General features: G+C 37.1%; 2 long non-coding RNA genes across 7 annotated transcripts in view; one reads left to right on the top strand and one right to left on the bottom strand.

Moving 5' to 3' along the window:
• Positions 1-391: 391 nt before the first annotated feature.
• LOC140610712 (uncharacterized) lies at positions 392-3,590 on the bottom strand. 2 transcript variants are annotated; one of them, XR_012012260.1, is made up of 4 exons: positions 2,608-3,590; positions 1,906-2,103; positions 1,052-1,158; positions 392-730 (listed from the first exon to the last, which is right to left on the bottom strand). It is a non-coding gene; the product is annotated as an uncharacterized lncRNA (long non-coding RNA). The 2 variants fall into 2 exon arrangements; XR_012012261.1 differs by lacking the exon at positions 1,906-2,103.
• A 39-nt stretch (positions 3,591-3,629) lies between these two features.
• The window catches only part of LOC140610701 (uncharacterized), a 39,817-nt gene continuing 16,630 nt past the window's right edge, over positions 3,630-26,816 (top strand). For 2 of the 5 annotated variants that reach the window (XR_012012256.1, XR_012012252.1), the window contains exons 1-3: positions 3,630-3,708; positions 14,949-15,058; positions 24,819-24,966. This is a non-coding gene — a long non-coding RNA (uncharacterized lncRNA). The remainder of the gene's footprint in view (positions 3,709-14,948; positions 15,059-24,818; positions 24,967-26,816) is intronic. The other 3 variants (XR_012012254.1, XR_012012259.1, XR_012012258.1) reach the window with 3 other exon arrangements.

Below are 26,816 nucleotides of genomic sequence, written 5' to 3'. Positions count from 1 at the left end.
CTTTCACTGTCCAAAGTATTTATTGCCCATCTCATCACAGCACATGTAAAAGAACATATCCCCCTGGGAGCAGGAAAAGTGTGGTACATTACCAGTTTCCTTTCATTTAGTGAAGGTTATAATGGGAGGGAGAGGTTCAAGAAATTTTGTCTATGGTCTATATAATCTGTAAATCCCCTTGGCTTTATGTGGGTTGGGAATCTTGTCGTTCTAACCACGACAGCCAGGTGACATGAAGGAAGAGTTGGGGACAAACTTGATTGTAAGTATATCCAACCCAACCATCTTCAAATTCAGATTTACTGATATCAAGAGCATACCCAGAGTTAGGCTTATCTCAATCTTTAAATTTGTGGTTGAGAAAGGGATTTAGGCAGGAGATAATCTCAGGAACACTTTATTTGTCAATTTTTTTTTCCAGCAGATTTTATCAGTTGTCCATCCATCTGACCTTTATTAAGACCAGCAAACAGCACTGCATTTATCAGAAATAAGACGTACTTTATACATTAAAGACAAAGGTAGGGAGTCAAAGAGACCCATGAGGAATAATGTGTTGGTTCTTCACCAAGATAGAAGTCATTTTGTACAATCAGGCAATCTGTTACATCTACACGGAACATGTGAATTATTGATGGTCCCATTCATCATTTCATTTCTTTGTGGCAGCCACGTAGGTCTTCCTTGTTACATGCTTTTGTTGGCTTTAAAATTAAGTGCATTTCTCTGACTGAGGACACATAAGAGCAAATAGAAAGTTAATATGTTTTCTAAAGTCTACAACAAGGCACCATATGTTGCAGGCAAAAGTCAAGAAAGGAAATCTTACAAAGAGTAGCCATTTATAGGTTCAACTGAAAAGACTCTTCACGATCAAACTCCATATGGCATGAAAGATACAGTTCTGTTCTTTTTTTTTCCCTCCCACAAATTTCAGGGATTTCTTTATTCTCTTCATCTTTGTCTTTTTTTTTTAAAGTAACTTTATTGTCCTCTGTTTATTTCTTCAGATTTCTCAACTATTATTGGTCTTAAAGGTAAATTGTAATACCTGGAAAATTAGCTGAGGGGCCTTTCACCTCCCACAGGCTCATTGTGTAGCTTTTCTTCTGTCTATTTAAACTCTCATGTTCTCTTGTGTCATTTGTCCGCTCATGTCTGCTTGAGGGATAACAAAAAATAGACTAACTATGCAAGGTACATCACAATTCCTCATGGGCTTCTGATAACAACCTTATGATAGATACAACTAAATGTTACCATTTTGATTTTCAAATAAGAAAATTGAGGTTATTTTTTCAAAACCAGAAAAAATTTTCTTCTCTCTCTTTCTCTGTCTCTCTCTGTCTCTGTCTCTCTGTCTCTCTCTCTCTCTCTCTTTTGGTTTAATCTTCCAGCTCTTTTTTTTTTTTTAATGACAATTCTTTTTTATTTTTTTTATTTATTTATGATAGTCACACACAGAGAGAGAGAGAGAGGCAGAGACACAGGCAGAGGGAGAAGCAGGCTCCATGCACCGGGAGCCCGACGTGGGATTCGATCCCGGTCTCCAGGATCGCGCCCTGGGCCAAAGGCAGGCACCAAACCGCTGCGCCACCCAGGGATCCCATCTTCCAGCTCTTGATGTAATCTTGACCTAAGGTCATTAAACACCCACTGGAGACATAGCAAAAACTGGCTTTTAATGCCTAGTGTTGAAACTGCTGGTGGAGAGAGTGGAGAAAAGGCCATATTCTGGCTTAAGAATGCTTTTAATTTCCTCTTCTATTCAAAATTCTATCTCTAACCTAATTTGCCAGCATATAATGACGAAAATCATATTTAAAATAGGTTGGATTATAGTCAGAATGCTCCTTCTAGACTTTTGTTTGTTTATTTAATCTTTGACCTGTCATTCCAACTCACCTCAACATGTGTTTGTCAGACGGGTATTAGATGCTAACCACCAAGGATAATAAAGATGATTAAATAATGACCTTGTCCCAGAGATGTCACTGTGAGGATGATAGGCAGAGTGACCAACCCTTGAACTGGCCTGTTAAGACTGAAGAGGACCTCACTGATGAATGTGGAGGAGATGGTGTTTTTGAGCAGAAGGAGGACCTATCAGGCAAAGGACAAGATTTGTGCAAAGTATATGAGGCAGAAAACAGTATGACAGCTTGAAGGAACTGAATCAACTAATTCTGTATAGCAGGAGTGTAAAGTCCAGAATAGAAATGGCTTCAGAAGTGACCGGGTTTCACATTGTGCTTGGCCTTATCAATAGGGGTAACTAGATTTAGGGGATCCATGGTGAATGAACTGAATTAGGTGGAGGGGAATGGGAGAAGAAAGTAAAACCAAGGACAACAAAACCAAAGACACTGATGTCCTGAAAGGGGAGGTAGCCAGTTTACATATCTTGTTTTCATGATGGGGATATATTGCTCTTTTTCGTTTGTCAACTTAAACCCATCTTTTCTCAACTGATTTTATTCCAAAACTGTTCATTTTCTGAAATTCTGTAGAACACTTTTATAGTCAATGTTCAATAGCTTGTCCTGCATAACAAATGATGCCAAAATCTTAGGGACTCTCAAGAACAAATATTTGCTTTTGACTTACACATGGGCAGGTCTTGCCTGGGTCTCCGCTCTAAGTTGACTGCTGGGTTGGGTCTGCTGCACACGTCTTCATTCTGAAGGTGCAGCTCTGAGCTGAAACAGCACATTCTCATGGCAGAGGGATGAGAGAGAGTTGTAGGTGTCCGTTTGGGAGGGCATATGCCATGCTACATCTGCTCACATGACGTTGGACATAATATATGACCAAACCCAACAACGGGGTGGGTATATGTAATAATTTTGTGGTGTAGGTGAAAGTATCACATTTATTTTAATAGTTGTCACTTATGGAACCCCTCCATGCCTGCTGTCACTGTGCAGTGTGCTTTACTTATTTTACACTAACAATCTAAGAAAATTATTATTATATTATTTTACAAATGAAAAAATGGAGGGCCTAAAAAGAAAACCCAAGACCACACATCTCAGAATTAGGAAATTTACTCATTTGATTGTTCACTCATTTACTCACTCGTTCATTTATCTGCTATGTGCTATGAACTATTCTAGGCTGTAGAGATGATACTACAGTGAAAAAATATAGACAGAGCCCTTGTTTTCATGGAGCTTTTCCATTAGTAGAAGAAGAGAGACCACAAATTAATAAAAAAGAAAAAAAAAAGTTGAATTATTATAAGTATCATACAGCAGATTAGAATAGGTTAATATTTTTGATAATGACCGTGACAAAGAACTTTAGGAATCCCATCCTGGTGTCTTTCATTCCACAGTCCACATTTTTCTGAATATGATGCAGTGAGATCTACCTTGTAATATCTGCTGTGTTATGTTTCAGAATTGTTATTTTTATTAATTATTATTTTATATTTCTAGTCTTCACGTTTTGTTTCCCCAACTGATTACCATCAAAATACAGAAATCCCACATTTGATGTAAATATTTGTTATACAGCAGTCCCACTTATCCTCAACTTTGCTTTCTGTGGTTTCAGCTATCCATGGTCAACCACAGTCCAGAGGCAGATGCATCATCAGAAGGTCGATAGTAGCATAATGCTACGTCACAATGGCTGCGTCATTCACCGCCCTTCATCTCCGATCACGCAGGCATTTTAGCCTCTCACATCATCACAAGAGAATGGGTGAGTTTAGTATGGTAATATATTTTGAGAGAAAAAGACCCCATTCACATAATTTTTATTAAAGCATATTGTTATAATTTGATCAGTTGTTAATCTCTTGCTGTGCCCAATTTATCAGCTAAATCTTATCAGAGATCTGTATTATAAGAAGAAACTTAGAATATATAGGGTTTGATATTAATATGCAGTGTCAGGCATCCACTGGGGGTCTTGAAATGTACCCCCACAGATAAGGGGGTGACCCCCTAGAGTCCCTTTTATTTAATGTATTGCAATCTCCTAATTTGTTTCAAGGTAGTTTCCTAGGTAATCCTTAAATAAGGCTATCATCTCATAAATAATTCAGATATTAAGATAAAGCACCATGCTTTCAACTTGCTTTTATTCGCTGATAACAGTTAATGCATTAACAGTGACAATGAGGTAAAATAGCTTTCATGATGTAGTATGTACCTCCTCATGTCTACAACTCTGATCTTGCTTCTGAGAGAGCACCGTTGAATATGAGCAGATATACCAAGTGTTCTTAATTTCACAATTTTCAAACCTCTATTAAAAGATGTACATGGGCCAATTTCTCATCTGGATGAAAAAGAAATTGTGCAAACATAAAGAAGGAATAGCTCTTCCTTTTTTCATTCTCTAGTTATCTTTTCATTAAGTCTGGAAAAAGGGAAGACTAGGCCAACTGCAGTATGGCCTAGAGGGAAAGGACTTACTTTTTGAGTTATATAGACATAGTTTCTGACCAAGAATTCCATTTCTGATGTTGTCTATTTATAGGATGGAGGATAAATCACTTAATCTCCCTGAATCTTTGTTTATAAAATAGCACTAAAAAATGGCTAGTCATTCAGAGCTTAAAGGATTGCTGAGTTAAGAGGATTTAAATAGGAATATATATATATATATATATATATATATATATATATATATGTATATACTCATTAGATAATCATAGTAATAGCAGTAAGTATAGTAACAACAGTAATCCAAGCTAATATAAAACTAATAACACATGTATACATGCCAGTCAGCTAATCTTTATCAGGTTTTGTAACAATATACATATGGTATGTTTATGAAAGTTGAAATAATGCAAACATACGAATAAATGTGCAAAACCAAGATCAAAGTATATACCATATGCATTCTTAAATTTTTTACAAATAACAAAAGTGAATATTGAAGTTCCTTAAAGTTGGTCCTAATTTTTCATAAATAAAACTTGGGGTTAGAATAGAAATAATATAATAAATCAACAGACAAAAAATTATATTTCCTAGAGGCTTTCAATTATTTGAATATATTGCCAATTCTTATTATGTGATTAACTTTTATGCATGTTTTGAACTTTCTATTATTTTTTATCTTTCTGGCTACTATACTTAACACCTCTCATCCTTCCTCCGTAAAATAAAAAGACACATAGACTATATATGTATGCATATTATATATAAGGTATTATAAATTATATTATTATATATAATGTAGGTATATTATATATATTTTATATAAATTCAAAAATACTAATATCATTGCAGTGAGGCTACAAAGAGAGTACCCATCTAAAAAAAGATTGAAGACACACCCTGCCCCGTTCGTCACAGGAAAGTGATTCTTTTTAACGTTGATAAGTATGGACATAGATATGCCCCTCTGGGGACCATACATCACACATAAATCGCATGAAGAAAGATGTTTTTTTTTCAAAGCACAGCTTTTCTTTTTCTCACAGCACAAGTAAAACACTTTCTCGATGGAGGATGTGCCCACAGCCTGGGTTGAGAATCACTGTCAGAGTAAATACTGATGGAAAAGGTTGTATAGCCCTTCAAAAGGCTATATTCTAGATGTTGGCCAAGGATTCTGTGGCGTAGATAGTAATGACCTTCATGAAGGAGATAGGATTGCCACAGATATTAATTCACTCATTGTTTATCTAAAACTTGATTTTAAGAGGGTATCATATTTCCATTTGTTAAACCTGGCTACCCAAGGATTAAGAGAAAGGAGACATATATTATCATATGAGGTTTACCTTAGTATTCTTAGCTTCTCTCAGGTCCTTGCAATATATCTTGACATCATGGAATAGATAAAGGAGCTACTACCTACTATCAGGCACAGGTGAAAGGATCTGTATATGTAATTACAGAGGCACATGTATATCACAAGTTCCTCCCATTGCGACACTGAGCAACCCTCTCTTGTGTTGGTCTTGCTACTATCACTCTCACCCATCCCATCCCATTATGAGCAGAGTAGACATTTCCAAAGCAATGGGAGAAGTAAACCTGCAACTAAGACTTTCACCCTCCATTCAGAAATGCATATTCACTCATTCTCGCAGAACATACTTAGTAACTCTCACATCAGACAGTAATATTTCCCTATTTTCTCATTTCTTTTTCTACTGCCTGCTGGGCATTTGGCAAGTATGTGTTAAATGAATGACTGATTGAACAATAAGCCTTTAGCATATCAACTAGGAAAATGGTAAAAGCAGAACATTGGAAAGGAAAGGGAACACAAATTATCACCATATCTCTGTCCAGTTGCAATATAACTCACCACAGCTATTTTTAGCAATTTAAGATCCCTGTGACCAATAAAAGTATAATTTTCTCAGGAGAGTTCACTAGTTTAGAATGGACTCCATACCAAAAAACCTGTGCGTAATGTAATATTAAATGTAACATGAAACATATTCTCAGTCTTGAATCTCAAACCATTTGGGTAACATTAACACAAGGATTGGTTTTTACAAAAATCCTCCTTTCCCTTAAAAGCCAAACCTATTTCCTTGAATTTTCACCATGTTGTGAGACCCTCTCCCAAGAAGATGGATTGCCTAGGCTTGTCAAGAGCTTGTTATACCCTACACACCACGTCAAAGACCATCCTGATTGACCACTAGTCTAGGAAGTCTACATTAGTCTCAGACATGGAGCCTCCTCTTTTCATAGCCGCAGTTGCTCTCAGCATTTGAAAAGCAAATAACTCGATTGACCAGGTATTTTTCCAGGTCATCTTCTCCATTCTAGCTGCTGGGCCTTCCTCACATTACTGAAGTCCATTCTGCTCAGTAGCCAGATATGGTCAAGACACCTCATTATAGAAAATCCATCACTACTTGATTGGTCTAGGTGCACACTAGGGATTTTTATTCCTGACTTTCATTTCTGCAACTAAACTTTTCATAAACCTATAAAGCTTTGATATCTGTATTATTTTTTCCTATACTACTGAAGTCTTAAATTTATTGGTCAATAAATATACAGGCAATAGTCTGATCCTGATGCAAAAACTGTCTTCGTGAACGATTACCACTATTCCTAGTAGAATTTATCAACAAATTGTCCCATGTTGAAAAATTCACATTATATATTATAATTAATTAGCCAGATGTATTGTCTTCAAATATGATATTAATTTTGGGGAAAAAAACCAGCACGGCAACATAATGATAATTATATTGCTCAATGGATAAAATCAGAGAATATTTAGAAAAGTACTTGTAAAAACGTCTCTCTTTGCAAAATAAAATAAAATGTACACATCATATCCCCAAAATATTGTAGTTCAAAATACTAAGAATATTTTAATTAAACGGTATTTAGAAAAAAACTTAATTTACAAAATCCTTTAAAATAAACTTACTTTTTTTAAAGAATTCATTTATTTGAGAGAGTGAGAGAGAGCACGAGCAGGGGGAGGGGCAGGCTTGTCCCTGAGCAGAGGGCCCAGCACGGGGCTCAATCCCAAGACCCCGGGATCATGACCTGAGCCAGAGGCAGATGCCCAGCTGACTGAGCACTCAGATGCCCCTAAAATAAAGAGAACTTTAAAATAAAAGGAACACTTGTCAGTAGGTAACTCTGTTCAGTGACAATGCAGCTTACCGCAGTAAGTAGTATATATTTTATGCGTATCCCAAAGTGCAAATTATTAAGTACTACACTGAACGTATGCATCTGAGCTGAAAACTGCTCTGCATAGAATTGCAAACAAGCAATGATTGGTTGTGCCCGCTATGAGAATGTCAATTGCTTTTATTTTTTGGTGTGCACGAGCGACAAAAACTTCAGTTTCTAACAGCAGAGCCAGGAGTATTGTTAAGGTGAGAGAAGGGTCACGTAAAGAAACAACAATATATTTTTTAAAGTTTTCCAATTCAAATGCATGGATTTATTTACCTCAAGAAATCCATTTGTTAGTAGCTGACTCACATTTTCCCAGACCTTTTTAAAATACGATTATTTCAAACTGAAATCCACAAGCTGACTGAATTTTCACTGTCCTTTGATCCGCTTTAGCTGTTGGTACCGGGCGGGACACGCGGTAGACATTTAATTATTTATTGAATTGGTAACATGAAAGCTGTGTTCTTAGCTTCATCACAGATTGTGGTGGAACTAAGGACTCACAGTCGTTTCTATTTGTTCTAGTTTGCTTGGGCTGTCATAACAAAATACCACAGACTGGCTCACACAATAAAAATGTATTGTCTCAGAGGCCTAGGGGCTAAGCCCATAATCAGGGTGTCCTCGGGGTGGGGCCTCCTGAGGGCTCTGAAGGGAACGTCTGCTCCCGGTCTCTCTCCTTGGCTCACAGATGGTCACCTTCTCCCTGTTTCTCTTCACATCGTATCCTTTAGATGCGTGTCTGTCTCTGATTTCCCATTTTTATAAGGACACGAGTCCTACCCTAATGACCTCTCTAATATCTCTGTCTTCAAATACGGTAACATTCTGAGGCACAGGGGTTAGAATTTCAACTTATGAATTTTAGGGGACACAACTGAATCCATAACAGTCTGACTTTTGACTCCCCCCCCCCAAAAAAAATTCACGTCCTCTTCACATGCAGAGTATATTCATTTTCTTCTAACATCTCATCCCATTCCATTTATCAACTCCAAGTCCAAAATCTTATCCAAAACATAATCTAATTCAGGTATGGGTGAGATGTAGGGTGTGATTCATTCTGGGGAAAATTTTCCCTCTATCTTTAAATCCATCACTAGCAACTATATCCAATCCTAAATCCAATCCTAGCAACTCTAGGAACAGACTAATTACGTGCTCCCAAAATACAAAGTGGAATAAGCATAGGACAGACTTCCCATCCCCAAAAAAAAGAGAGAAGGAAAAATGGGATCATGGACCCTACAGAAGTCTGAAATTTGGCAAGACAAACTCCATTACATTTTTAGCCTTGAAAATAATCTTCTTCTGTGGATGCTCTGTCCTTTGGGCCCATTAGGGTGGCTTAGGGTGGCAGATCTACTTCCTCAGTGGCGGGTCCACCCTCTGAAACCGCAGAGATCTCTGCTTCCAGAATCCAGACAAAGGCCTTGCTCCTGGGCCTGTGCCTCCTGGGTCCACGCTGGTGGTGGCAACCTTGCCAGCTGCTGCACTGTGGCTTTGCCCACAAAGTCACTCTTCCCTCATTATATCCCGTATCTATCCCTTTGAATCCAGGCTGATAATGTTTCTGCTGATACAAATTTCTAAAAGTCCTAGTTGGCCTTGCCTGCAATTCATGTGAGTCCAAGCCATCAGAAAAAAAAAAAAAAAAAAAAAAGGGTGCTCTACAGATATTTTCTGGATAAATGCATCTCTATTCCCAGCTTCTCTGAGATGGTTGATTGGATCCATGAGTCACACACCTAATCTCTTTAGCAAACAGTTGTCCAGCCACACACTTGGCCCTGTTTCCAGAACAGCCTGTCTGGATAAGCTGAGAATCTTCCAAAGCATCAAGCGCTGTTTCCCTTTTGCTTCAGAATTGCCTTGCCAACCCCTTTGTGCTCTACTGTTGCACACTAGTGTTACACAGCAAGGAGAAGCCAGGCTGTGTGCTTCACATTTTGCTTAGAAATCTCCTCCACCAAATACCCAAGCTCATCATTTGTAAGTTCTACTTTCCACGAAGCGCTGGAGCGCAATTGTGCCAAGTTGTCTGCCAGCGTCCTTTCTTATAAGCGTTTCGATTTGTTTTTAATGTATTGCAATATTTTCTTTCCCCTCAAGGCTCCATGAGGTGAATGGACTACTCTCCTATGAGAGTCTAAGGATAAGAGGCTCCAAAGAGATCCTTCTCAAGCCGCTGCAGGGCTGGGGAGAGGGAGCCCATCGTCAAATTCCCACACAGATCTATGGGACACGAGGGTGCCCCGCGCCCCGACTTTGCCAGCCAGACTCAGTCTGAAGGCGCAGTGGAATTGACGAGTGATGTCCAGCTCAGCCCAGCTCGCTTCCAGCCGGAGCAGCCTAGGGATGTAGTTACCACTTTTCCCTAAATAACCCCTGATTTGACCACAGAGTACACAGGCGAGTCATGCAGTGATTGTTTTCTGTGAGGCACACGTAGATGTGCCCGCCTGGCAAGCTGCATGGCCAGGCTCAGCTGACTCTGAATCCGTCACCTACCTGTCAAGGAGGCTTCTTAGGGAGAAATCCACAGCAAAATCAAGCTTCTCAGTGGGTCCTTTAATTACTGCTCAAAAAAGCACTAACATCTCCTGATTTTCTGAAATTGCTGCTTTATGAGCAGTGCAATTTCTTAAGAAGAACACCTGGGGACTGTGTTCTGTGTTCCGTGTTCACCTGGGATCACACCTGGTCTTTATTCCTGTCCTCAAATCCTTAGGTGACATTTTTATCCTCATTAATCAAACCTGAACAGGTTAAGCATTAAGCTTTCCCTAGCATTTGGTTTAAAATAAAATTGGGGTATGAAAACAGCTCAGCATTCTGCTCTTCAGCACAGAGAATATGCTTTGTTGTTTATCCAGAAATTTGTCTTCCTGCATATTGGAAAAGTGGGGGTGCCCACATAAGTATTGAGTTAGGAGATGGGGAAGTTGAAGGTTCAAGTGGCGCAGGTCGCCCAGCTAAGTGTGTCTCCCACCAGCCATCACAGTATAATAATAGCCCAACCTTGTCCTCTAAGGCTTCCAAGGCATCCTATATGCTAAGGGGAGGGGAGAACCATTTGGAAAATGATAGGACAAGGAAGATGATAATACTTACACTGGTTACACGAATCTTGAAATAAATATATGATGTGTCACACTTACATTATAAAAACAAAAACAGGGACACTTGGGTGGTTCAACGGTTGAGCATCTGCCTTTGGCTCAGGGCGTGATCCCAGAGACCCGGGATTGAGCCCCACCTCGGGCACATTGGGCTCCCTGCTTGGAGCCTGCTTCTCCCTCTACCTCTTGTCTCTGTCTTTCATGAATAAATAAACAAAAATCTTTAAAAAAATAGGAGTTACCATTTTTTCCATAACTGAGATGTCACCAAATAATCCTTTTTCCAAATATTTTTATTCCTTTGTTTCCTTTTTACTCTGCATCTGTCGGTATCAGACACCAGAGATTTACACTTAGAAGGAATTAGCTGATCTGGAGTTCTTTGTAGTTTCTCTTTTGCTCTTCCTCATAATTCCTGGAAACGAATTAAATCTTAATTATCAGCATATAGAACATCACCTTCTTTGAATAGGCCTCGTGTGATAGGGAACTGTCTTTTGCTTATTACTTTATAAAACATCAGGCTATCGTGCAAGTACTAAATTCACCTAATATATATTTCCTGACAAGATACTAGATGGCAAATACTGCCTTAAGGACTGATGAGGTTTCGAGATGTTTAAAGGTTTGGCTTCAGCATCTGTCCCAACCGTGCAATGGAGAGCTTGTGAGGTAGACAAAATCTACCACGAACGAGCCGGCCTGGGATGGGCACCCTCTAATCTGCAATTGCTTGAATAAGGAAGTGATTTCATTTAATCCACTGCCAGTCAGAATGAGGGGTAAATTATATTTCCTTCCTGGGGAGGTACTACAGGGTCTCATCAGCTAAACCCAATAATAAAGGCCCTGCACTTGCCTGCCCTTCTGCGTGGAGTGCTCCGCCCTAACGTCTGGCTCCTTCTGGGCATTCAGCCGCAATTCAAATACCACTCCTTGAAAGAGATCCTGTCTGTGAGTTTCTAGAGGCCGATGATGTTTGCTGCAGCATTGTTTCAATGGCCAACCAAAACAAAAGGGGGGGGGGGGAGAGAGAGAGAGAGAGAGAGGCCTAAAATATTCAATAATAGTTTGTTAGAAGAATTATGGCGTAGCCATGTGATAATATATTATGCAATTACTATAATCGTCTTTTGGGAAAGTATTAATAATTTACATAAAAGGTCATGATGTACTAGTCATGCAAAAAGAGTATACAGAAAGAACACAAACAATACGCAGTATGATCTCAATGTTAAAAATTTGGCATTACACCTATCCGTCTAAATATCTTCATCTGTATAAATATATTCATGAGCAAAGATAAAACATTGAAAAGCTACTTAACAAAATAACCACAGGGCATAGGTTTTTTTTTTTTTTCAATTCTCTCTATTTTAAAGCAAATTATCTTTATGTACATGTAATATTTCTTGACTGGGGAAACCAGGGCATGGGAGAAATATCAGTATTGGGGCTTTCTTGCTGTTAAAGAATCACATACTTCGATCTTAACAATACTTTTTTTTTTTTTTAATCATTGCTTTTCAGTTAGCTGTTCTGTTGTCACAGAGATGCCCTTCAGTTGCTGTGGTAACAAATGAATAATAACCCACACTTGTGTAGCACTTCACAGCTCACACATTCCTTTCTCATGCGGCACCTCATTTATGATCAACAAAAACTCAGAATAGGTTCCGAGGGAGGCAGACCTGCTATGCTCCCCAGTTTACAGATGAGAAATTAGGGACTCAAAGAGGGTAACCAAGTGGCATATGGTCACATCACTAATAACTTAAAGAGCTCTCCCAGCTTCTTCATGCATTTCAATGTAGGTTTCATTCCTCTGTCTACATGTCTATCATATATGTATGCACATCAAATAAAAGCCTTTATAAAACCCAGCATATAACAAAGTGGAGTGGGTCCACGTTCATCAGAAGTGAGGTCCTAAAAAAAGAAAAAAAAAAAAGGAAGTGAGGTCCTATGCGCTCATCCATTTGTCATGTGTAGGTTTTCTAGATCCAGACGTATTTTGCAAATCACTGTCCCCTCTCTGGGAGCCCATACTTATTATCCCTCTCACAGAGGCAGAGAGAAATACAGCTTCAACAGATCCATATTCACATGCTGTTCTTCTAAATAGAATCAAGGTGTGTGTGTGTGTGCGTGTGTGCATGTGTGCTTCCCTTTGTGCTTACAAATGCCCAAGAAGTGTGAACTCTCTCTAAAGCAACAGCAACTGTCTCACACATCTAATGATCCATGGAAATTTGGAAGTGGTGGGCAGGTGAAGCTGTCTAGAGCAGGGCTGCCCAATATAGCAGCCGCTTCCCAGATATGTAGCTATTTGAATCTAAATTAATTTAGATAAATGCAATCAAAAATTTACTTCTTCCATCACACGAGCCACATTTCAAGTGCACTGAATTGCCACATGTACCTTGTAGGTATCATATTGGATGGCTCACGTAAAGAATATTGATATGATTGCAGAAAATTCTTTTGAAAGGTACCAAATTGTAACTTCTAAAGCTGAGATGTGAAGTGTTTTTGTTTTTTGTTTTTGTTTTTTGTTTTGAGGAGACTCTATGCCCAATGCAGAGCCCAATATAGAGTTTGAACTTAGGACCATGAGATCAAGATCTGAGCTGGAGACCTAACCAACAGGTGCCCCACCGAGACATTAGATTTAAATAAACCTAGTCAAATCTCAGTTCCTCAGTGGCTCCCAAAAGCCTCAGAATCTTTATCTGTAAAGGAAGGATGGATGATATCTACCCTAGAGGGTTATCACGGGGATTAAATGAGATACATGCAGTGAATGTAACCAGGATAAATTTGATTAAAGTGGGAAAAGAATGACCACCTTTTTCCATCATGTTCCTCAGCTATACTGTGCCAATTCTCTGTCTATATTATAATTTGGACTGATATCGTGGCTCACATCATGCTGGCTACCAAAAATCAAAAAGCAACCAGTTTTCACAGTTATGATTCATTTTCAGGATTTACAATTTTGGTTAAAATTTTTACCTCATATCAATGCTACAATTTCACAGACAATTAATTATTTTTCATGACGGCAACTGAGGCATAATCTTTCCTATTGGCAAAATGCACTTGAGAGGGAGTTGTATTTTTTTGTCACCGTTTTGCCATCTTCAAGTACCTTCAGAGACAGAGGCATTAGAGTGGATTGTTGTAGAAGAAAAGGAACACATATCACATAGCCGGGTGTTACTATTGCCATTTTTTTTTCTTGGCCATTATGCTTCCATGACAGAAGGCTTCCAAATCCAGGCTCTATTACAAATTTTCAAAGCCACTGTGGATTTCAGTGTGTCTCTTGTGAACCATCTCCCCTTCCCCTGATTGTGCTTTCCAGCCATTGCCATATGCTCCTAGAAACTCTTGCCTTAAAATCACATAGTTGAGAAGCAAGGTGGCAATGGCCACAGTCACATATATCCCTGAACTTCAGGGTACCTATGTCGACTTCTCCCAAGAACTTTGTCACGTTTGCTCTGGCCCCTTGGCAGAACGAGGGTCTTACGTTCCACAACTCCATGAAGATTCAACTAGCACCCAGGACATTAGCAACACGTATCTCAGAACCTTGCTTCCCTGCCTGGAGATAAGGTGGAATGATATTTTCTCTTCCTCCATGACCAGATACTAAAGAGAAACACCACAGACTTCTCTCATAGGTAAAAGAAGTCCCTACTTCCCTCATTTTTTACTTATAATTTTAAATTTCAAAAATTCTCTTATCAAGCCTGGCAGCAAGTAAGAGGAGCTGATAATGTGTGGATCAGTCTTACCATCTTGGGAAGCACTGCATAGATGGGTCTATAACCTCTCTGTTGCCCTTTGTCCTCCACCGGCAGGCCTCCGCCAAACTTCAGAGACAATGAAAAACACCCCATTCAATGTCTACTAGGAGGCATACTATTATTTCCAAAATTGTCAGTAAATGTTTTGTTTGTAGAATCACTGGCAAGAAATATCTGGTCTCAGAGGCATATATGTCATTACTATGATGTAAAGTCTATACAGATAGATGTAATTTCCCAAATGTGTGGTGGCACGCTCAAAAAAAAAAAAGTGACACTTCTTCTGATTCTGAAGCCTTTCCTCTTGCTTAAGACTAAATCGATGTTAAAGAGGATGAATGTCTGGAATGTAGTACCAAATATTTTTGCCTTTCCAGTGATCGGACTAAAAACCTTACTGTGGAATCTTGCTATGGAGAGGTCTGGGTGCCCCAGCCATGTGACATCCCACAAATCTCTTACCTGTCCTTGGCTTCTGAGAAAATGGGTGAGTTGAGCAACATCTGCTCTCTGACAAACTCATTCAAAGTATCCAGCAAAACATGTATGTGATTTGCCCAAATATAAGGGGTACTGGCAAAGAAATGAAAAATATCACAGAAAAACAATATTTGTTTCGTTTTTGTATGAAGTCTAATATTTCAGCCAGCATCCCCCTAAATGCAACAAGTTTTGTCCAGCTGTGATAGATGGTCATTTAGTAATTTCACATCAGATATGGCTATTTTCTTTTTGAGTAAATAGAAAACTCCTATTAATATTCATGGGATTATTAATAACAGACATTTCTAGGTGAGGAACACTGCCAGAAACTGCACTTTTGTAAGGCCAGTGGTTTCTTGTTGATCCCGCTAACCTATATACTTTCTTCAATAGGATTTCATTTTTTTTAGTAGCTGTATTACTAACCTGTTTACTTTTTAAGAAAACTCTTTAATCTAGAGTTAACATTATTTCCAGACTTCTTAAAATATGCAATAGCATTCGAAGAAAATACAGACCACATTCAGCTTGAACACAGAATGACTTATTTAGGTGGCAGAAGAAGCATCCCCAGAGAAAACAGTTATTAATAATTGTAATTAATTTTGGTGTAGCAATATCCACAAAGATATGCAACAGTGAGCTCACTAATTTCTTTCCAGATAATTCTTTCTGACAAATAATTCATTTGGCTTCCTAAGATATGTAAATGAGCTAAATAAAGTGCCCTACATAGATTTCCCGACTGGTATAGAAAATTAAAAATGGCTACCCCATCCAATCCTCGTGTTTACTTCCCCAAACTTTTAATCACTAATCAGTTCTCCTATACTATTTAATTCTTATGATTCTTTCCCAAAGTGTTTGTGTGTTTTGAAACAGTGCCTTAACTGATCTAAAGAACTGTGTAAGACACCGACTTCTAATCCGGTGCAGTTTTTTTTTTTTTTTCTTTTCAACATATGTATTTATCTGCCTTAGATTTGCTCCTCTTTTTGTATTTGGATACAGCATGGTGAATGGTGTACGGGAAATGTGTTTATGACTACTGACAAAGAAGAGTCAAATGTTTCCTTTGTAGAGGGGGGCGCATTTTGTGCTGTATCTTGAAAGATAGATTTCATGAAAGGAATCAGAGAGCCTGTGTTTGACTTTAACCTTCTCCACTAACTAGAGATATGCCTCTGGGTAAATCAACACGTCCTCAGGAAGCCTGCTATAACTTCCATAAAATAGAGATAATTGACCTCATCCTAACTGCTTTCAAAACTTCTGTGAGGATAGAGTGTATTTATAGACATAAAACATTATGCAAAATATTAAAAAGTATTTTTATTTTTCTAATATACAACCCAGAAAGGCATCCACTTTTTAAAAATACATGTTCCTATCCTATGGCTATAACATGAAGTTGGCAGGAGGCCCTTCCATTGTTACTCAGTGTTGGGCAAAACACACAATGATTAGTGTTTTTCAATGAAGGAAGTCCACCAATTTTGCAGATTCAGCTAACATTAGGATTGGTTCACTCAAAAGTGTATCTATATGCACTGCGTAGATCTCAAAATGCTTGCTAAATAATTTCCTGATCTGGGTTCTGCAATATTAGACATTAGGTATGCTTCAATTCAACAAAATCATTATCTGGATATTATTTGAATTCTCTAATTAAATTTCTCTAAATTTTAAAAAATATACCACGTTAATAACATTATCCTTCTACCTCAACACAAAGATCAATTGTATTTATATAGATTATCTATTCTGTTTTCTTGAACCTCTTTGTGATTCTCTTTGACATTATTTTCAGTGACCTACTAGAACTTTTTGGCAAACTAAGGAATCGGAAGGCCACTATGAACTTGAAAATCAGTTTGTGCATGAAATTAAAAATCCAGAAACAAACAAACAAAAATAATAAAAATCCAGAAACAATTTATTCTCCATTGTCAAGTAGATAATAGACTTAAATTCTTGTCTTAATTTTTGCAGATTACTGACATGCAAAATACCCTTCATAGTATTTCACGGGTCCTAGCACATAGCTATCACTCACTTTAGACGTAGTTCTCTCATTCTGATGTGCTAGACCTCTAAAATTTCTGTTTTTGCTTATTTGATTTAGAAATGACTCTTTCCTTTGAAATCTTTTCCCTAATTCCTCAGTTTCTTGAAGTTTATAAAATCAAATTTTTCCCCAAAAATCATCCACTCTGCTGGAAATATAATCTATTTCAACGTTCAGAGTCAGAAGATAAGGTCATTTACATATCATATTCAGTCTGAACATGGATTCTTTCGAAAGGTATACATTTTTCTTCCCCTAATAACACCTCGACTATCTCAGAAATTTCAATTCTCTTTCATGCTCTAGTGTCATGTACTTATTTCACCTGTGGGTATAAAGACTATTTCTCAGAAGAGGACTAAACATTTTTAATGTTTTATATAAAATTCTATTCACCCTTTCGGAAAACTATAATTGACAGTCAATGTGTACTTGAATTTTTCTATGCTTCCATTATCTTGGACAGAGAAATTGACCTTGTAGAGACATATCTGATAACAGCATGGAAGGGTAATTCTCAATAAATTCTCAATCTCACTAGTCAAAATAATTTCCTGCTTGGGTATTGACCTTTCTAATGTTATCCATTATTTTCCAAGACTATTTGAGTGATTATAGTCATTTGGACATGGATTTCATAGTTTGTTAAAAGATAATTTATAAATAAGTAAATAAGATGTCATATGCATTGCAAGTGTCAGATCAATTCAAGCAGTGGAATTGCAATTAATGTGAAGAGATTCTCTAATGGAGAAATGCCAAACAATATCAGAAAGAAGCCAAATGAAATAAAGTCATCTTTATTATACAAATGAATACAGTTTCAATAATTGTCCACCTGTCAAAAGAACAGTGTAATAACTATCAATACGTGTAGTTTTGGATTTTGGTCTCGTCTATATTTTACCCATTCTATATTCTCAAACCATAAAAAAAGCCATAATTAAATATGAATTTGTGATTGATGGCAGTATTCCAGGAAAGCTTCCATCTTACCTTTATTTTTTTGAAGCCAAGGATCTGATTAATATTTATGGCCAATTTTATGCTGTCTTCCCACCCATGTCTTAAATTGAGTCAAGGTGATTTAACCAAAGTATCTTCTGTACTCCTTTTGATTCCACAGAGACCATTGTCATCCTTTTTTTTTCAAAGCTATGCATAAACTGATTTTAAGACTACACTATACAAATTTTAAGAACATGCATTAGGTTTGCAATCGTTTGGCTGGTGATCAGAAAAATTTCTAATTATAATTGTAACTTTGCACTTTGAAATACTAATTCCATGATAAATTTATATTCTCATATAGATTATATATATATATATATATATATATATATGTCATATTGTCATATTTTGGGATCAAAGCAAAAGTCTCCAGGTACCAAAATCAGAACACAAAATTGCATGAGACTAAAGTACACATTTGATGAGCTCTATATCTATAAGAAATACAAGAGGGGAGGCTAACAGTGCCCTATGTGAGCAGACAGGCTGATTTGATTTAGATTTGTTGCTAGAAACCAGAGGCTGGAGAAAAGCTCATAAGATGTAGCTGAAGAAATCACTTCATTCCTTGATTGCTGGCCATAGGTAGCAAGCTGAAGCTGTACAAAATCAGAAAAATTTAGGCATCTCTATCCACTAGTTTGATATCTCCAATATCACTTTTGGGTAAGACTTTTGACTCAGAATTACAGGTTTTATAAAACTAGTGGACAATTGTGATAGTCTCCAAGGAGCTCCCCAGCCATTGGCTCCTCCTCAGATATTGAATAGAGCTGCTTCTATAACCAATAAGATATTATGGAAATACTTGTGCATGATTTCTATTCTAGATCATATGAAATATATGACTTCCATCTTGTTTTCTTACATTGCTCATTCTGGAGAAGCCAGCTGCTCTGTTAGAGATTTCTCAAGTAGCCCTATAGAGATGTATAGGATATACATTATATATATATATATATATATATATATATATATATATACACACACTATATATAGTTCTATATAGAACTAATATGCTGGTAGGAGAATTAGTAAATAAATCATATGAGATACAATTAGGGACATGAAATAAACATAATAAATAAATGGTTAATTATATTGGAGACTGACATTTTAGATAAGGATATCAAGGAAGTTCTCCATGAAGAGGTTGCATTTGAATAGTATTTAAGTAAAATATGTGATATGCTAAAGGGAAAAAAAACACACAAGTACAAAGGCCATGAATTTTGAACCAGGGTTAGTGTGTTTTAGGAAGGAAGAAAGGATGTCTATGTGGAGGTTGTGTAGTGAGCTAAGAGGAGAATGGTTAAAAGGAAGTTAGACAGGTAGCCAAGGGCAAATCATGTAGGGTCTTAAAAGCCATTGTAAGGACTTTGGATTCTATTCTATGTTTAATGTAAAATAATTAGAAGATTTGGGAAAGGCTGTGACTGATTTATCTTTGAAAGATTTACTCTCCAGTTGCTTTGTAGAAAGTGAACTTGCAAGTAGCAATCAGGGAAAAAGTGGAAGCAAGGAGATCACTTAGGAAGTAATTTCACTAGTCAAAATGAAAGTGTTGATTTTCATGAGGGTGATAGGAATGGAGGTGGTGAGAAGTGGCCAGATTTGATATATTTGTATGAGATAAGTTTAGAAGAAGGTCTCCACAAACTGGATGCAGAATATAAGAAAAAGAGAGGAGTCAAGGGTAATGCTAATGTGCAGCATATCAGCAACCAGATAGAGAAGTAACATACTAAGATGAGAAATTAATGGGTCAGGAACAAATTTGGAGACTTAAAGTCTGGAGCATGTTAATCTTGAAATGCCCTCTATATCCAAATGGAGAAGCTGAATAAGTTTCTGCATATATGTGATGGCATCTATGCAGATGACAAGAGCTCCTGCACTAAATTCGATAGCCACCTACAATAGACAGACATATTAGACTAGGGTATAAAATAAAATAAAGTCACATAGAGATTAAGAGTAAATAAAGAAGCAACATCCAAGAAAGGTGCTTTGGGGAACACCACTATTTTTTAGGCTACGAACATGAGGGAAAGACTATAGAAGAAATAACTAAGGATAAACTGTAAATAGGAACAGCATCAAGAAAATTATGCTGAGTGAAATAAGTCAATCGGAGAAGGACATACATTATATGGTCTCATTCATTTGGGGAATATAAATAATAGTGAAAGGGAATAGAGGGGAAGGAGAAGAAATGGGTAGGAAATATCAGAAAGGGAGACAGAACATGGAAGACCCCTAACTCTGGGAAACGAACTAGGGGTGGTGGAAGGGGAGGAGGGTAGAGGGTGGGGGTGACTGGGTGGTGGGCACTGATGGGGGCACTTGACGGGATGAGCACTGGGTGTTATTCTGTATGTTGGCAAATTGAACACCAATAAAAAATAAATTTATTATTTATAAAAAAATAAAAGAAAAGAAAAGACTACCAAAGAAGGTACTTTTAGGAAGAAATGATTAATTAGGACAAATGCTCCTGAAAGGTAAAGTGAGACAAGGACTGAGAATTGACCATTAGTTATGACAATATGGATGTCAATAATGACTTTAATAAGAATGATTAGGGAATGGACCCCAAAAGGATCATGGAAAGCAGACAAAATTATAAATACACATGAACACAGTAAAAAGATATGGAAGAAAGATTGTGGAGCTAAAACATATATTTATAAAACTTATGGAGAATGGGGCAGCCCAGGTGGCTCAGCGGTTTAGCCCAGGGCATAATCCTGGATATCTGGGATCGAGTCCCACATCAGGTTCCCTGCATGGAGCCTGCTTCTCCCTCTGCCTGTGCCTATGTCTCTGCCTCTCTCTGTGTGTCTCTCATAAATAAATAAAATCTTAAAAAAAAGACTTATGGAGAATGGGCAAGAAAGAAAGATGGAAGTATTATTTGAATATCTTATTACTGAAATTCAGATTGACTGGAAATGCTAAGTATTAAGACAAAGAACTAAAAATAAATCCATAGGCAGGAAAACTACAATCAAATTTGAAATCCACGGAAAAAGATAAAATCTCAAAAACTACCAGGAAGAAAACACAGATTGCCTACAAAAGAATGGTAATCAGATTGATAGCAGACTTCCTTTCTTAGGAAAATTGACAAATATTTTCAAAATTTGAGATAAAATAAAAGTCAACCTAGAGTTTTATACCCTTCTAAAATATTATGCAATATTTAGGGCAAAATCAACGTTTTCAGACACAGAGTAATGATGTATATAAGAAAAGCACAAACCTAGTGAGAATGTATAGAAAATAAGATAAAAAACCTTGCAAATGAGAAATTTTAAAATACGGTAAATTTATTTTTTTATTTTTTTAAATATGGTAAATTTAATTATTTACTATAAAATAGCTTTGTGGAGAGTCTAATACCTTATGCACCTAGGAGAAATTATAGTTAATGTTGTATATTAAAATTTTAATAACTAAATATGTGAAATATAAATAATAGCTTCCAAACTAAGGAAGAAAATTTAAATGAATTGGTTAAACCTTCCTTAATTTAATATGAAGCATAAAAAGAGGAGATAACAATAAAATACAGTGTGATCAGGAAAATTAAAAAAAAAAAACTAAGCTAGTAGTATTTGGCTAACTCTCAAAACATAATATTGAACAAAACAAGTCAGTTGTTAAAAATGTACCACATGACAACATTTAAATAAAGTTTTAGAACATGAAAGACAAAATGATAGACTTCATATACATATATGTGATAAAGCTGTAGAAACTATAAGAAATAAATGCCAAATACAAGAGCATAGAGATAAATGCCATCATGGAAGAATGCACAGAGGGGCTTCACCTCTCTTTATAAATTGCTAATACTTAAAATAAAAGAAATTTAGATGGATGTTAAATAATTATAATACTTATCATTATATAATTCTTTCATATAATTTCATATAATTGTCTTTTATAATTCCAATTATTTGGAATGTTGCATAATATGGCAAAACATGCTATAGAGATACCACCATAAAATATATATTTCGAAAAAAAGTACACCCAACAAAAAACAAAAATATGTCATTCATCCTCTGTTAGTGTTAAAGATATCTTCCTTTAGAGTTTCATCCATCAGACTTACTCTGCTTCTCTAGGTTATAAATTATTTAATCTTTGAATCTAATGCTGAGGTGCATTTGGGTTTCTTCCTGAAACTACATGATAGTGATAAAAATGTGAATGAGACCAAAAACACTTTTCCCTTGGAGACATTACATAAATACATAAAAAACATAACAATACATAAAATAAAAGAGTTAGTAGTAAGATACATGCATTTTTGGAGGAAGTATAATGTGTGATTAGGCAACCAATGTAGGTATGTGAGGATAGAGGAAGGGTTTGGGAAGGAGATGTTGGAGGAGCCAAGATCTAAAAAAGCAGGAGTTGGTTGGCCTTGCAAAGAGGGGCTTGTGTTGGATACACAGCGGGAACTGAGAAAATCAATCAGTGAATAGAAGGCATAAAAATGAAAAGAGCACTGAAGGCATTCACTGACTGGAAAAGAGAGGATCCAGAGGGAAAAAAGACTCTTACAGAAAAATTTGGGTAGGGATGTAATTAGTCAAAGAGAAAACTATAGGAAGAACCTCATAGGAAGCAGAGATCCATGGAAGAGCTTGGGCACAATGAAGTGCTTAAAGGTTGAATTGTCACCAGAATAAGTGGAATGTCCAGCAAGATGACTTCAGAAATAGTTCCAGAACTTTTCTGGTGGGCAACTACGCTAGGATTGGCTTCACAACAGCCAGAATAAGAGGACTTCAGCTTAAGAAAGGAGTCCTGTCCTCTGCAGATAGACAGGTTAACTCTGCCTATGGACATACCCCCCATGAAAGTAGTAGTCTGGATTCATTAACATCACAACAGCCGTGTCTACCCTTCAGCAGTTGTCACAGTTCACACTCTTTCCCATTTTTATGTTTAAAAGCAAATCTTAGTGGAGATCAATGCCTTTAATACTTCGATATTTGATGCGTGTCACATTTGGGACATTTTGGCTGTACCTAAACATGCATGCTTTGAATGGATTCACAGATCATAAATTATTGATTCATAGATTTTAAACACGGTTAAGGGACACAATGCATGGGTGATTTGTGAGGAATCATGGAGAAGTCCAGAGGCATCAGAAATCTAGAAACAGTAAACATTTGACTGTCAAAACAAAGTTTAACTTTGATGCCAGGAAAAATTTTAGAATAAATTATTTGACTTCCAGATGGTCCTGAAATATTTAGAAAATAAACGTGTATTGGGACCCAGCGAGCCACAATTGAGAGAAGGATGTGGTGAGAGGCCTGGCATTGTATAGTAAGAAGACACAGGGGTGACACCTGATTCTATCATTTACTGTCCCTGTGATATAAGATTCAAGGAGGATAAAAGTGGCAGGCGTCGGAGCCAGAGATGTGACAGGGATCTGGTCATGGAGAGCTTTGTAAGTCATGAAATGGATTTGGATTTTGTTTTGAAAGAGATGCCAAGTCACTGGTGGACTTTGAGCAAAATGGTAACATAACATCGGTTGTATTTTACAAGGATCAAACTGTGGAGATTGATTTTTCTTGCTACATATCTTTCTGCCTTTAATACCCCCCCTTCCCCAAACTAGGCTCTCATTGTGCTTAAGAATTTAGTGGAAACATAAAAATAAGTTAGTCCTCTGTTAGGGTTTCAACCAGAGGGTTCAGACAATGGGTTTGTACACATGTTACTCCAGCACTGACATTTAACTCCAGAGACACTGGGATTAGTGCGGGTCTGCCCTGGAACCCAGCTGTATTTATTGTCTGCATTTAATAGAGTGATCCTTCTTTTCTCTCAGACCCCTGGCTCATCTATTGACTTCATCCCTGATTTTCAAGAGATTTCTACAACCAAGACCTCAATTCCTTTCAGAGAATCTTGCTGCTTATAGACTATCTATCTTCCGGGATTTGCTTTCCAGTAGTGGCCCTGTTCAGCCTGATTCAAAAGGGCAAGGATATTTTCTTCAGGCTGCATTCAAACTCACCTTTTTTTTTTTTTTTTTTCTGCAGCTGTAACAACTTCCAGCCCCTTCGAGACTTTTAAGAGCAAATTGAAAATGCTCTTATTTGTCTAGGCTTAGCTGTCAGCTAATATGCTCAGAGTGTATTTTATATTGTATTTTCATCATAGCCCTTTGATTGCTTTGCATAAAAGACCCTTTATAACTGTCTCTGCCATTCCCCTCTTGCCTATAGAAGGGAGGTCTGTGCCGGCGAGAAGGACTATTTATTTCACCTCCTCCTGTTATCGCTGCCCCCCTTTCGAGTTCTCCATTGTTGCTAACAGGCACTTGATTTAGGCAGACTTGCCAGCAGCAGTCTCTTTTAACTCCTTCACCACTGCCTCCTGCCAGCTGTCTGGATTTTAGGAAGAGCTAGCCAAGATGAATTTCCTACTTGGTTATAACGATGCTGTATGAGTGTACGGTCTTTGAGCACATAATTCTTTCAGCTATGTTGAGACTGATACCATTAAAAACCAGTGTCGCGTTCAAAGACTTGCGTAGGACAAACAAAAAAGACTCTACAGCATTGTTGAAATTGCTCATTCTGTCATTGTGAAGCTCGTATAAAGAATATGCACATTCCATTACCCTTGCCATATCCTATAGGTTCCATCAACACTCAAGATGGGGATGAACTGCCTGAGGCATGGATCATGGGGACCATCTTGAGAGCCTATCAGCTACATAAGTGAAGAGGAATTTTAGCAATTCATTTTATTGTAATGACAGTCATTGTGGCATTATTGGACTCCTGGTAAGTGATCAGTATATTGGAGCTGCCTTTCTATTAGGGGATAAGACATTTTTACTAAAAGTATAATCAAAAGTTCAAAGTGCAACAAGAAATACAGAAAGAATCACCTCTTCATTGTAAAATAATAAGAACAATAATCATAATAAAGCAAGAACTTTCTTCACCACTGACTCCTCTACAAGCAATGACTTATTTCTTCATAATCAACCTTCTCGAAACCCTTTCTTGATAGGTCACTCAACAAATTGCAGTCTGATTTTCTTTTCCCCTTCAGCCCGTTGTACCTACAAAACCTCAAATGCCGACCCCACTGGCCTCCATCTGACGTATCATATTGAATAACTGCATATCTTTGAATACTGTTTGCCACTCTCTGTTCCACTGCCATATCTTATTTCTTTTTTTTTCCTTTTGCATATAATTCTTTGGCTTCTATTGTCTGTTTTCCATCCTTCCATATTAGAATTTATGTCCCATGCGAATAAGAAGCCTGTTTTATATACTGCTGTGTTTGCAGAGTTAGAGCACAGCCTCTCGTAGTGTAATAATTGATTTTTGAATGAATGAGTGAGTGAAAGAAAACATAGCTCCTTCACAAAACTACTCGTGAGTCTAGTGGGTGGGGGTGAATGACACCCACCATCATGATTCATCAGAACCATTCAGTCAGCCACACACGCATAGGAACCCTTCTTGCTACAACATGATAGAATTTGTGAACAGTCTAAGTTTTTATCTTTATTTGGTATAAGCTCTTATGTCACTAACTGATATGGAGAGGACTTGTTTTCACTGAACCCTTCGATTAGGATTCTGTTTACAGAAGGAAGGAAAAAAGAGAGAGAGAAAGCCATGGTTAATGTTTGAATTTTTCGGCTACATAAAAGTGCTAAAAACAGAAATTTATTGTTTTTAAGATACTATCCTACAACATTCACAATATGGTGGGTTCTTTCCTCCTCCCACTTTTTTTGTCATTAGTAAACTCACATGAACCATATGCGATACCATTTATCTTAAAACTTTCATTGAAGAAGAGCCAAATAAATTACTGGCAAATCTGCATATGTCATGAAAAATTATCCTTAGTCTTGAAGATTAAATTAGGGTAATTTATTTCAAAATTAGCTTCTTTAATTGGTGTAACACAAGTATTTTTTGATCAATAAATATCCATTTGCTCTCTCACATTTCTTAACCTTCGTTCCTTGTTTCTTGGAGTCATGTGACTAATTCTAGCCAAAGAACCAAAGATCTGTGAGCAGAACCAACAAATGTCACTCTAAGGATGAGGCATTTGAGAACTGGTTTACCAGCTCCATGCTCTCCCTTCCCTTCCATTCCAGCCCAGAGCGTCCACTTCCAGATGGTGTGGCTACGCCATGCACAGCTTCTTCCAACCTGAGTCACTAAGTGATTATGTCTAGTAGATTCTACTTTCCGCCTCAACTCCCATTTTTCTACCCCAAAATGGCCCACTTTAGATACATAACCTATAACAAATAATATACTTTCTTTTGCTGCTAGAACATAAATATTCATGGACTCATTGTTCCTGACTTACCTTGACTCATATAAATAATTTTGGAAAAATAAAATTTTGGAAGATACTTCTTCTCTCTTTGTGGGTAGAAAAATTCTAAATATTTCAATTTGAATATTTCAACTCAAAATAATAGAGAAATTTATTGCCAGCAAGCAAGCTTCAAGAACATGACTGAAATATCTTTCTTATACTTGCGTTTATATTTGTGAAATTTTTAAAGTGAAATTCCTGAAAGTATAAATATAAAGGCATCCTTGTTGTTTGGATGTAGAATTAAAAAGGAATGCAGTGAACAGTTGAATGA

This window comes from Canis lupus, chromosome 2, assembly GCF_048164855.1.
Source record: "Canis lupus baileyi chromosome 2, mCanLup2.hap1, whole genome shotgun sequence".
In the NCBI taxonomy this organism is placed as follows: domain Eukaryota; kingdom Metazoa; phylum Chordata; class Mammalia; order Carnivora; family Canidae; genus Canis; species Canis lupus.
This window is presented reverse-complemented; position numbering and strand designations above follow the sequence as displayed.